The sequence below is a fragment of the Clarias gariepinus genome, chromosome 3, assembly GCF_024256425.1.
Source record: "Clarias gariepinus isolate MV-2021 ecotype Netherlands chromosome 3, CGAR_prim_01v2, whole genome shotgun sequence".
In the NCBI taxonomy this organism is placed as follows: Eukaryota; Metazoa; Chordata; class Actinopteri; order Siluriformes; family Clariidae; genus Clarias; species Clarias gariepinus.
The window spans coordinates 1,074,019-1,086,348 of record NC_071102.1 but is presented as its reverse complement, the minus strand read 5'-3'; the positions used below and the strand labels follow the sequence as shown (position 1 = coordinate 1,086,348).

The following is a 12,330-nucleotide window of genomic DNA, read 5'->3' as shown; positions in this document are numbered from 1 at the left end:
ACAGCAATTCGTCTGAAGCTGAAGCTTTTTCCCGCGCTCCGTGTTTGTTACCGAACACCAGCTGATAATTGGCAAAACCTCATGCACTTAACGCTCCTGCTCCGGGATGCATTGTTCACCTTAAGAAAGAAACACAAGAGCCCCGGTTAGTTAGGGCTGTTTCCATCATCCGTCTCGCAGCAGGTGGATCCCGAGCTGCAGAAGGATTCTCGTCACTTTATAAGCCCCAAAACATCAGTTTTACACACGAGGCGAAGACGAATCACCGCATGAAACTTTGCCAACGTGATTAAAAGGAAGTGCGTTTTCTTTTACAAAGAGAGAGAACGGAACGATTGTTAGGGCTTTGAGGTAAATGAAAGAAATCTTCCATCAGTTGGATTTTTCTGTTTCTAAAGATCTTGTATCACTCTATTCAACCCGAAAAATACATCTTCACCCAATTTCCAATTGATTATAATAATTTGTAAAGGCTATGCTGGTGTTGGGAAAATAAAAACAAGCAAGTCGGGTTGAGATGAAAAAAAAAAAAGTGTTTGTCTAAATCTCTCTGTGTGTCAAAATTTCACCATCAGACAATTTTAATAAAATCAAAACCTTCACTGAAGGGTCGGAGAACAAAACAATAATCATAGGCCTGGCTCAGTGGTTAAGGCGTTGGACTACGGGTTTAAACCCCACAACCACCAAGTTGCCACTGTTGGGCCCTTGAGCGAGGCCCTTAACCTTCATCCTGCCAAAAGTGTAAATAAATCATCACCTGATAAAGTGTCTTCTTCATGTTTTTAGTAAATATTGTGCTGTTTATTTGTTTATAGTCACATTTTATGCTCATGAAACGGTTTAATTCCTTATGTCACCTACACTATAGCAGCTGTAAACACCAGCCTCGAATTTCTGCATAATTTGTTTGTTACAAAGACGCCACAGAGAAGCCTGAAGTCCGTCTCAACGCGCCGACACTCACAGCTGGGGGTGGAGACGTCAACAATTATCTGTGTTTGTTTTAAACAATTAATCAACACCATCTGACCAATCAGAATCCAGAATATAGTGTAACACACAGTAAGGACGTGGGTTGTGCAAATCTAAAGTGACGGTTTCACATCCAGCGGCGGATCCTGAGCCCTGGTCTGTCTCCTATCAGGTGGATCCTGAGCTTCAGGAGAACTTTATTAGCCTCAAACATTAGAGATTTCATACGGCTCGTAAGAATAAGTCGAATCGCTGTGCTGCTGCTGGGAACAGTAAATAAGGACCTGTACTGTATATATAAAGAGCCCTAGGTAGGGGACGTCTGCATCATTGTGCTTGGACCAGGTGTGACGATGATGGTTTCTTTTTAGGTTTCATTATCAATCCAAATGTGCAGGTTTTTGTCCTCATTGGCGTCTCAGCGAGCAAATATTACAAAATACAGGGTCGCGTCTGATTCCAGACATTAAAAGTGAACGTGATCGCCCTAGCTCGGGTGGATCGCATCTTCAGCCTTTCATTAAAGTGATGCAGAACTTCTCGTATCTCATCACGAATCCTGGACAGGAGTTCTGCCAAACCATAATAGACCTGTGAGAAACAGACGAGGCTGTGTGTGATTTGCGGAATTAAAAATAAAGCACCGTTTTTTTCAAAAGGAATAAAGAGCCCTGGTTAGGGTTTGTTTGCATCATCAGGCTCCTGCCAGGTGGATGGTGTGATGAAGAAGGTTTTTTTAAATAATTATCACTTTATTAATCCAAAAGTGAGACGGGTTTCTTGGCAGCAGGAAGCTGAAAAGCCTCGGAGCCATCATGGAAGTAAATATAACAAACAGATGAGATTAAAAGGATAAAAAGAGAGTTAGTTAGGGTCCGTGTGCATCTTCGGCAGGTGGACGCTTTGTTAAAGAAGGCTTCTTTTTGTTCTTTTAACCCCGACATGAGAGATATTGTCATTAAGGAACTCGACTCTCCATGAGCAGATACTGTACGTCGAGGCTGCGTCTGGGTTCATTCAGGTGGATGCTGTGATGAAGAAGAGCTCCTTATTGTTCCTTATCGCTTTATTAATCCCAGCGTGAGAGGGATTTAACCACCAGAAAGCTGAAAAGGCGTCACTGAAAGCAAATGTGACAAACAAACCAGAGGAAAAGGATAAAAAGAGGACTAGTTAGGGTCCGGTCGACACTTTCTGCTCAAACCAGGTGAGTCATGAGCTCCAGCAGGCTTCACATCGCTCCATCAGTCTCAAACATCTGAGCTTTAATGCACGAGGCAGCTCGAGACCACAATCAGAGGCGGCACTGGGTGAAGCTCAGATAATTAAGCGAATGTGACGAACAGATGAGGCTGCGGGTGATTTCTTTCGAGATTAAAAAGGATAAAAGAGCTCTTGTTAGGGTTGTTTTTGGATCTGCTGAAGATGATCTCGTGTTGTTCATTAGCGCAGGTGATTTGATTATCCGGACGATGCTGCGGGCGATTTTGGAAATTCAAGAAGAAAATAAAAGCAGTGCAGTTCCTGTTGAGATCAAAGGGCCCTTGTTAGGGTTTGTTCGCGTCTTTAAATTCGCACCAGGTGGACGCTGAGCTCGAGGGCCTCGTGGCGTTTTATTAGACCCAAAACAACTGGATCATTCTAGAGATTTAAAAAACATATGTACTGGGAGGACTATGGGCCTAAAATTAAAAGAAGAAAAAAAATCCTAAAAGTAGTCCAGTTCCAGTCTGGAGAAACTGACCCTTAGTTCTGGGTTTAATTCATACGAGCCAAATCTGGATGTTTTGCCAAATAATTAAGCAGACTTTCTGGCAAAAAAAAAAAAAAGCAGTTGGGCTTTGAGTCAGAGCGCTCCTGCAGGTGATTACAGCGCTACACAAAGCTCTCCTATTTGTTTCATTAGTCCCTGACATCAGAGGTTTATGTGCTCGGCTTTCATACGATGCGGTTTGCAGCGTGTTGTTCAGGAGGTCGGAGTCAGGAGTCGGAGAATCCGGCAATTAGCTTTATTGCAGATTAACAGAGGGAGTAATGGAGCATGTCATTAGGGCTCAACGTGTCCTCCTCCTCCTCCTCCTCCTCTTCATCCACTCAAAGAGAAAGAACACAGAGCTGCAGTCAAATCCAGACGCTGCTTCAGGAGAAACGTGCAGTTTAACTGCGTAGTTTAAACACAGACACTAATCGGACAGTTAAAGACTTTACGCTTTACAAAATATCCACAACTTTTCCAAAAGGTGTACTTGGTCACATGACAACAAACAAAAAAACAAACTTCAGCTTAGAAGAGATGTAAAGTTGCAGCGACCACGTTTTAATCAAAAGTTCACACGGCACAGAGGATCATGTGATTCACACTCGGCATAAATTTCCATAAATTAATCTTCAGCTGTAATTTTAATGTAGGATTCTAAAGCAAAAGGTCACTTATATACAGTACGTCTCTATTATATAATATTTTACCTTTAAACCGCATCAATCATTTTACTTTATATTTGTTGGATATTTATTTTATGTAATCAAGAAAAATGTAGAAGTTGAAAAACACTTGATAAGTCGTATACACACCTTCAATTCCTGATACGAGGACGGATTTAATTCTTATTTTTATTTATTTCAATTGAAATTCCTGTAATTTGAAGGAATTACTGTGTTAAGAATAAGCATGCTACATTGCTAGGCTTTGTATTAGCTTTGTTAGCAGTGAAAGCTAACTGTAACTGTACCTCACAAAAAAATCAGCACATAGAGTAAATACGATCTATATCTACTGTACATGGCAAGCTTAGTATTAGCTGTTAGCAGATTAGCTGTAGAAGATAACTAAACTAGCTGCTAAAGATATGCAAAAAAAATATTCAGCTATGTATTCCGATTCTTCTGTGTGCGTTTCATATATAAGATCTCCGAAATGCATTTATTTATTTATATCTTTGCATTTGAGGTGTAAAAATGTTGCAGTTCCTCAATAATCCTACAGGTGGTGTTAACATGTTCACATATTAGCATGCAGTACAGCGCTATTCGCTTAGCTTCTTTAGAATTGTAATAAACAGCAGTGTCATTTGAGTGAATCATTTGGATGGTTTGCTTAATGTGAATTATTTCATACCGAAGTTGCATAAAGTAGAGAGAATCTTTACTCTGTCGCTTAAATTCGTGGCTCACGTGTTGCACGTGTTTGTCGGAAACGAACAATCGGCTCGTTAACGTGAACGCATTTTAAACAGTCACTTTGTGTGCATGACTTCATATAGTATATGATATCCAAAGCACTAACAGCTGTGTGCGTGTGTGTGTGTGTGTGTGTGTGAGATACAATACATAAATGATCAGATAAACGAGTGAGTGAAGCAGTTTACAGGTCAATATGAGTTCATACGTCGCATCCATAACTCTGGAATCGTCCAACAATCATAATAACCCGAACCGTCTCAGAGCTCGACGCTGGACTCGAGCGTACACACGCTGTACTCTCACCGCTGGTATTTTCTCAGGAAATGGAAACCATGGTGATCTCATGGTCTGATACCGTGGCCTGCATTCATCCAGCCTCTTATAGCACATCATTAAAGCGAGCAGGAGCGCGAGAGAGAGAGAGAGAGAGAGAGAGAGAGCGAGAGAAAGAGAGAGAGAGAGAGAGAGAGACGTAGCAGCCTCGGTGGACGAAAGCCATAGGCACAAATGATGCCATTATTCACGTCTGTAAGGAAAAATGTCTGTTCTGGTATTTAAATACTAATACACTTTAATACCACAGAGCAGCAGGAGGAAATGTAGGGCGAGGCAGGGGTGCCGACAGCTCGTACGTTTACGGTCTGGGCTTTCTTTTATTATTTTGGCCTTGACTGAGGTCGCTTTGCTGGAGAACGATGCATGCTACGCTAACCTCATGCTAAATGTATCCCAAATCACAGCAACATCAGAGCTTTTTATCACCTTCTGAACTCAGGGGTTTATCTCAGAGACACAAACACTGCACAGGATGTACTGTCAGACTTTTACAGGTCGTTATGCCCACATCGTCCACAAAGTGGGCAATTAATAAATTCATTCATTCATTTATTCATTAGGCACAAATGGGGCAGATAGGAGATTTTATTTATTTTTTTTGTAATACAAAACAGAATAAAACAGCTTGAATTTGGCATTTGTACATGAATTTAAGGTAAAAATTGTTCAAATTTGTCAAAAAAGGATCTTTTTTATTAATAAATGATGCTGTTAATTATGTGTTATGATATTAATTTATATAGTATTAATGGTAAATCATAAAGTAACATTCTTCACTAATGGATGAGGTTTTATTCCAAATAATAGTACATTTATTAGGATTCATTTATTTTAAATTCATCTAAATATCTATCATATTTAGGTTAAGCATTCCAATAAAACTAGTTTATTTATTTATTTTTCTTTGCTAATTTTATCCATATTACCCACTTTTTTCCCTTTGGGTTTTGCCCCTTTTATCCCAGGAGGCATCACATCAGATCATGTGATCCCCAGGATTTGGGACCGGCACTGCATGCAGTGGAAGGGATGTATGGGGATGTAGGGTTAAGGGTCTCACCCAAGGATCCAGAAAGAGGGGCGTGGCTTAAACCCTGACCCTCCGATCAGCAACACAGAGCCTGAAGCACTGAGCCACCATCAGATTTAATAAACTATTAACTCCAGTGTAGTGTACATCATTAATAAAACAGATCTTATCCAGATTTTATTTATTTTCGCTAATACCAGTTACATAAATCAATTATTTCTTTTTTAAATTATATTTATCTAATCTTTTGCCAACTTACCTCTATTACACATCAGTTACCAAAAGTGGGTTATTAATCTTTTTTTTTGTGCCACTGTAGCTTTGTCGTATTTCTCCTGGGCTTTAAATATCAATATCAAATAAAGGCATTTATAGCCACATTAGCCCCAGCAGAGTTTCAGACACACAGAACACAACACACACACACACACACACACACACACACACACAGCATCAGTAAGTATAAGTATGCACATACTGTACAGCAGATGATAAAAAACGTTTGTCCTGTCACAACAAGCACACATCAGCTGCCACACACACACACACACACACACACACACCTCTCTAGCATGCTGTGATGTGAAACATCTCGTCTCAGTTAAAGTATTCGCATGCGGTGCATGTTCTCCGGTTCCTCGTCTCTGTTCCGGTTCCCCGGTTCCCCGTCAGCCTCCGCATTGCTCTCTAAAGGTCACTCGCGAGGCCTGAGTCTCTCCAGCGCTCTGTGTTAGAGATTATTAGCGGTGATGTGTGATGGTATTTTAATGACTTCATATGGGAAGCGGGAAAAAAAATTCATCAAGCTCCTGAAATAAGCCAGGTGCTCGAGTGCGCGCAAGCCAGGATTTAGCTAAAGGACGAGGTATTAAAGAACAGATGCAGCCGCTGGAGTGTGTGTTACTGTGTCAGTAGAGTGCGCAGAACACAGATGTACATGCTAAAACTTTCATAAACCATCTGACGCCGCGAGGTGTTCTGTCTAAGACGCGGGAAACTGCTTTATTAGCAATTCTGGAATGTATTTGGTCAATGAAATGTTAACTTACGCTTCTTACAGAACACTTGCTAGCTATCAAGTTAGCGTTTCCTACACCGTATCATCACAGCTCATATGTTAATGCTTCAGGTCTCTGTATTCTACATGTCTAAATGCTATATAATGCTATACCGTATGTTTCTCTTTAACTACAGCTAACCGTTGCTATTTCTTTTTCTACACTAGCTCTTCTTGACTAGCGCTTCCTATAGATGATTAGCAACAACCTAGCATAACACACCTGTACCACCTGTGTTAGCTCAGCAAAGAGCAGCATGGTGTTTTGTGTGGTTTCTTTAAAAACCTCCTTCGCTTACTGAGGTTCATTTAAGATTTACTTTTTAATGACGCAGATCTGACTTTATAAGATTCTCTCCTTTTCTTTTGTAACTAGCTAGCGACTCACAATACAAGTGTGATGGCGGCCGGAGAAATAGCCACACAGCTAAAAGCCTGCAAAAGAAAAGCATGAATAAGCTCTTTATAATCAGGTTTAGACCTGTTCTGTAGTCACGTTACACCGTTATTTCACTCTTTAGCATGGTTTCCTGTATGTAGCGTACACGCCGCTAGTTTCTCCCTGCACTCCGAGGCCAGGTTTTAAAGGGAAGCGGTATGATAATGCACTTTTTGATCAAAGCCTGAGCCTGACATTTCGGGGACGGAGAAATACCCGGTGCTGATTTAGCGGCGTGCGCGCCTTGACGCGGACCTTTTCAAAATCTGCTGCAGGTTAAAATATATAAATTAGCTGTGAGGGCCGCTCAGTATATCATCCTGTCCAGAGCTCCACTTCACTTCCTGAAGTCAGAGACGGAGACGGATTTGCCCTTTTAGCTGCTGAGTTAAGTGTGTTCACACACACACACACACACACACACACACACACACGTTTACATTTTCCTGCATTGGTAACATGATGTAAATCTTTGAAATGTTGAATATAAAGTGCTGATGGTCATAAAACTACACGATAAAGGGGAAAATTCTTCACATTTGATGAGTTCATTTTACATTTTGTTGTTCGAATATTATGTGAACCTTATGGGACAAACATAACTACTCATCCTACAGCGGAAAAGAAGTGAATCATGGGTAAATATTGCATGTGAAAATAACCAAACTTTAAAAAAAGTTACAGGTAAAAGCAAATGAATTACATGAATCATGTCAGAATAAAAAATTTGTAAAAATAAACGGTTCATGAAGAATCATTAAAAAATATATATTCATCAAGCATGTAGAAAACCATGTGAGCATTAATGAATCGTGAATCATGTAAGGAATCGTGTGAAATGAAATGAATTGTGAATCGTATGAAGATTCAGAAAAAATAATCTTGAGTTATGTCAAATCTCATGTGAAATTTTTTAAATATGGGAACGTCAACAATAACTTGAAACTTTTTTCATGAATGTTGTCGCACATTATGCCAAAATAAATGATTCAGGAATCGTAAAAAGAATCACGTAAAAACAAACGGATCATGTAAAGAATCATATACAATGAATCATAAATAATCCAAAAAACAATTACGTAAAAATACATACTTCAGTTCTGTAACACGTGACTCAGGAGTCATGTTTACGATCACGTGACAATAAATGATTGAGAAATGAAACATTAATGAATCGTGAACTGTGTGTCATGTTAAAAAGTTACTTATATATTGTGTAGAAAATAATGTGAAGATAAATGACTCGGGTTTGGTGTAAAGAATCGCAGGCTGATAAATGATTCCTAATATGAATAAATGAGTCAGGAATTGTATAAAAAAATTTAAAAAATAAACTAATCAATACTCATGTAAAGAATCACATGAAGCTAAAAAAAAAAAAAACAAGGGTGTACATTTCACACGTGAATCACGTGAATCGTGTGAATATTCACACGAAAAGCGTCCTGGGTTCGAGTGTGATTAATTGAGTGCGAGTGAGTCGAGCGCCCACGCCGTGATCAGCTACGACTCCGCTCTGCTCGGTGTCAAGTGCATTATTAATAATTCCTCTGAGGAAAATTAAAACGTTAAATTCCGAACGATCCGTCCTCCCACTCGTGCGCCTTTTACACGTCTCACGAAGGCCTAAACACAAATTAACTCGGTGCACTAGCGAACATAAAAGCTGTCTGACGAAACCTCAGCAGGATAAAGAAAATCCATTAGCAGCCATGAAAATATTCAGAGCCTCACCGAACATGATGAAGAGTCGAGAAGCATGAGCTTTTGCCAAAGCAGATGGAGAGAGACGGAATTATTAATCAGAGAGAGAGAGAGAGAGAGAGAGAGAGAGAGGGTCATTGGGAAAACACCTCAGCTGGAAGGTGGTGTGACGATACATCGCTGAACCAATACACCGCGATTATCTGTAAATGATACGATGTCATGAAACCGCAATTAATTAATCTATCTGTGATCATCATCGCTTTCACACATCAGCTTCCTTAATTAATCACTTTATTAATCAAACAATCACCTACGATAATGATGACAACATTCTCTAACGCTTACAGTTTAACTGCGTGTTCATTTACACTCTGAGGTTAGTTTGTTATTAAATCATTTATTTAATAATTTATGCAATATTTTTTTTTTTATTTGTGGTCTAACTGTGTCTAAGATCATTCAGTATCGATATCACAATAGTTTTGTTTCTTACTGTACTGTACTTCCTGTTATTAGAGACCTATTGTCAATGTTTTATTATATTAGTTTTTTTTCTTTTTGGATTTTAGTATTTTTGGGGGGAGTTCTACAATGTAGATTAAATTGCAGGAAGAGTTCTCGGGAAAATATTACTACATGTCAAAAACAAAATAATTTCAATAATTGTGATGATTGTGCTGGTGAGTATTGTGTGTCCTAACATAATCACACTGGAAAGTATCGTGATGTATTTTACCTAGAATAGTCTTTTTATAGTAAGAGGTTAAAAAGTTTAAAATCTATATTTCTCTTTTAGTTGAGTCATTTGATTTCATCTACTTGCTATTTTTTTTTTTATTATACCAATATCTATAACCTTTAATATAAAATAAAATAGTGCTTAATTAATCTGATTAAAATAAAAATGTACAATGTTGTTTTTAATTTATGATTGTGGTTTTGATTAAATCGTACATCTCGACATCATCGATGTTAAAATCTTATTCCAGTCATGTGACCTTGCCTCTGGTTGATTTTTAAAAAATATATGAATTCACTTTTTATTATGACTTGATATTTTTGTTCCTTATTGAAACATCTGTCACATTCAGCATGATTTCACTTTGTGTTTTAGACAGAGATATCGCTCTTCCCTACAATGTGACGTCACAAATCACGGAAAACAATTCCAGGTCCAGAGCGTCACAGAAATCCCAAATGCTGGTAAAATAGAGGCGAGAAAGATAAAGGTGTGCTTCACTGTGTTTTCTGGAACCGTGATCGATTAAAATCTGTGACAAATCCGCACAGAGAGAATTCTTACACACACACACACGCATTATTTTAGAGGAAAATGATAGAGTGTGATCTTGTATTGACCGGAGCGACGTGGCACCGTGACTCGCTCCCAGCCGCGCTTCCCCTCCCGGAACCCCGGGCCGAGGCGGGAACGCGACACTCCGGAGTAACACAAGCCAGCGCCGGGGAAGTTGTTCATCCTGACAGAGTGTCACTGAGCCACACCAGCCGTCAGATTGAATCCTGCGTCCCTGGGGGGATTGTGGGTAACAGCGCCGGTGGCCCTCCATCGCTCTGAGAGGGCCTGAGAGACGCACCACGAGCGAGAAAAGACCAACAGCACCCTCTACTGAAGGATCAGTTATTTATTTATTTATTTATCCATCTCAGGACTTTTCTTCCTTTATACAAAATCTCCCACACTCTGAGTACTGAAGAGATTTAAACGGTTTGCAATTTTTGTAAATATTTTTTTTATTATTTTAACTAAAGGAAAAGAGCCTCAGCTATAAAGCTTTTTATGTATTTTATTTGGATGCGCTCACAGGAGATTTATTATAGGTATAAAAACCTGAATTATTTATGTTTATTAATAGAAATAATGATATAGAAGCTAGGTTTCAGTCAAACAATTGAGAAAACACAACACACACACTCCCTCGTTCTCTCTCATTTACACACACACACACACACACTAATCACTACGTACTTTCTGAGGACCAAAAGCAAATGTGGTAAAATTTTTTGCACATTTTTATCTGAAACTTTATGTTCTTGTTCGTGTGTGTGTGTGTGTGTGTCCTGATCTCAGCATCTCCTTTCTCTCCTGATGCAGCAACAAATCAACACAACTCCAACAATTTCACATCATTTTAAGACAAAACTGCACACACACACACACACACGCGCGCGCGCGCACTGACTCCATTACACTGCATGTTAATCCTTAAGATGCCACACACACACACACACACACACACATTGCATGCAAACAACTCTGAGCTGCTTTGCTTCAGCCAAATCCTCCCTGTGTCCAGTCCACAGTCCTGAGACGCGACATATTTGCATTATAAATCCCCCTGAACGCTTATAGCCGCCGGTAATAACACTCAGACCCGGGGCTCCCGGTGTGCGCGCGACACGCACGACTTGACCGACACGCGCAGCTGGTTAATTTCCCCCCTGTATGTCGGAACACTTTGATTTAATCCGGTTTGTGTTTTCTTCCCCTGTAACTGCACGTCCTCGCTGAGGGACTGCACGGGCGACAATGCGCGCGCGCGCACACACACACACACACACACACACACAGGCGCGCGTTCATAAGCGTGTTATGAAGTGAGTAAGTCAGGACGCTGTGACACGCGCGCGCGCGCGTGTGTGTGTGTGTGTGTGTGTCTCATCATCATCACATTCTATTCAGAATTCTCAGAAGCATCCTGTCTCTGTCTCTGTGTGCGCGCGCGCGTCTGTGTGTGTGATGCGCGCGCGGCACCGCACTCACTTTGATCCCTTTAATTAATTAATTAACGGATTGATTTCTGAACGCTTTGATCTCTTACCTGATGAAGAAGATGAGGATGATGATGCTGATGATGATGATGAAGGTCGCTGTTGAAGTTCCGGTCCCATTAACGAGTCACGAGCGCCGAGACCACCACCGACATGCCCCCGACACACACCGACACACTCACACACACTCACACACTCATACTGACACACACTCACACACTTCAACTCTCTCTCTCTCTCTCTCTGTATCTCTCCTCTCGGGTGTGTGTGTGTGTGTGTGTGTGTGTGGCTCCGATCTCTCCGGTTTCTTCCGTTAAAGCGCGCGAGTCCGTAAGCAGAGAGATAAACAACAACAACAACAACAACAATAAGAATAAGAGAGGAAGAAGAATATGAAGCAAATGATCCGGTGTGGAAGATTAAAGAGTCCAGAGTGAGAAAAAAGGAAAAATAGAATAGAGAGAATAAGAGCAGCTTCTCTCTCTCTCTCTCTCTCTCTCTCTCTCTCTCTGTTCCTCGGAGCGCAGTGCAAACTGCAGCGGCAGCGCGCGACTAAACACACACTCTCTCCTCCTCCTCTCTATGTGAGTGTGTGTGTGTGTGTCTCTCTCTCTCTCTCTCTCTCTCTCTCCTCCTTGTCTCTCCCCCAATGACTTTAGTGTCTCTCATTTATTCTGTCTTCATCCACCTAATCATTAATATCCCTCTGTTTCTGCTATTATACATTCCTTTCTTTCTTTTTCTTTCTTTCTTTCTTTTTCTTTTCTTTTCTTTCTTTTTCTTCCTTCCTTCCTTCATTGGCTCCTACCCTTGTTC

General features: G+C 40.4%; 1 protein-coding gene across 1 annotated transcript in view; it reads right to left on the bottom strand.

Moving 5' to 3' along the window:
- The window catches only part of cdh11 (cadherin 11, type 2, OB-cadherin (osteoblast)), an 82,383-nt gene extending 70,328 nt beyond the window's left edge, over window positions 1–12,055 (bottom strand). Inside the window, exon 1 of the mRNA XM_053491311.1 lies at window positions 11,565–12,055. The gene's annotated coding sequence lies outside the window, so the exon portion shown is untranslated. The remainder of the gene's footprint in view (window positions 1–11,564) is intronic.
- Between the last annotated feature and the right edge of the window lie 275 nt (window positions 12,056–12,330).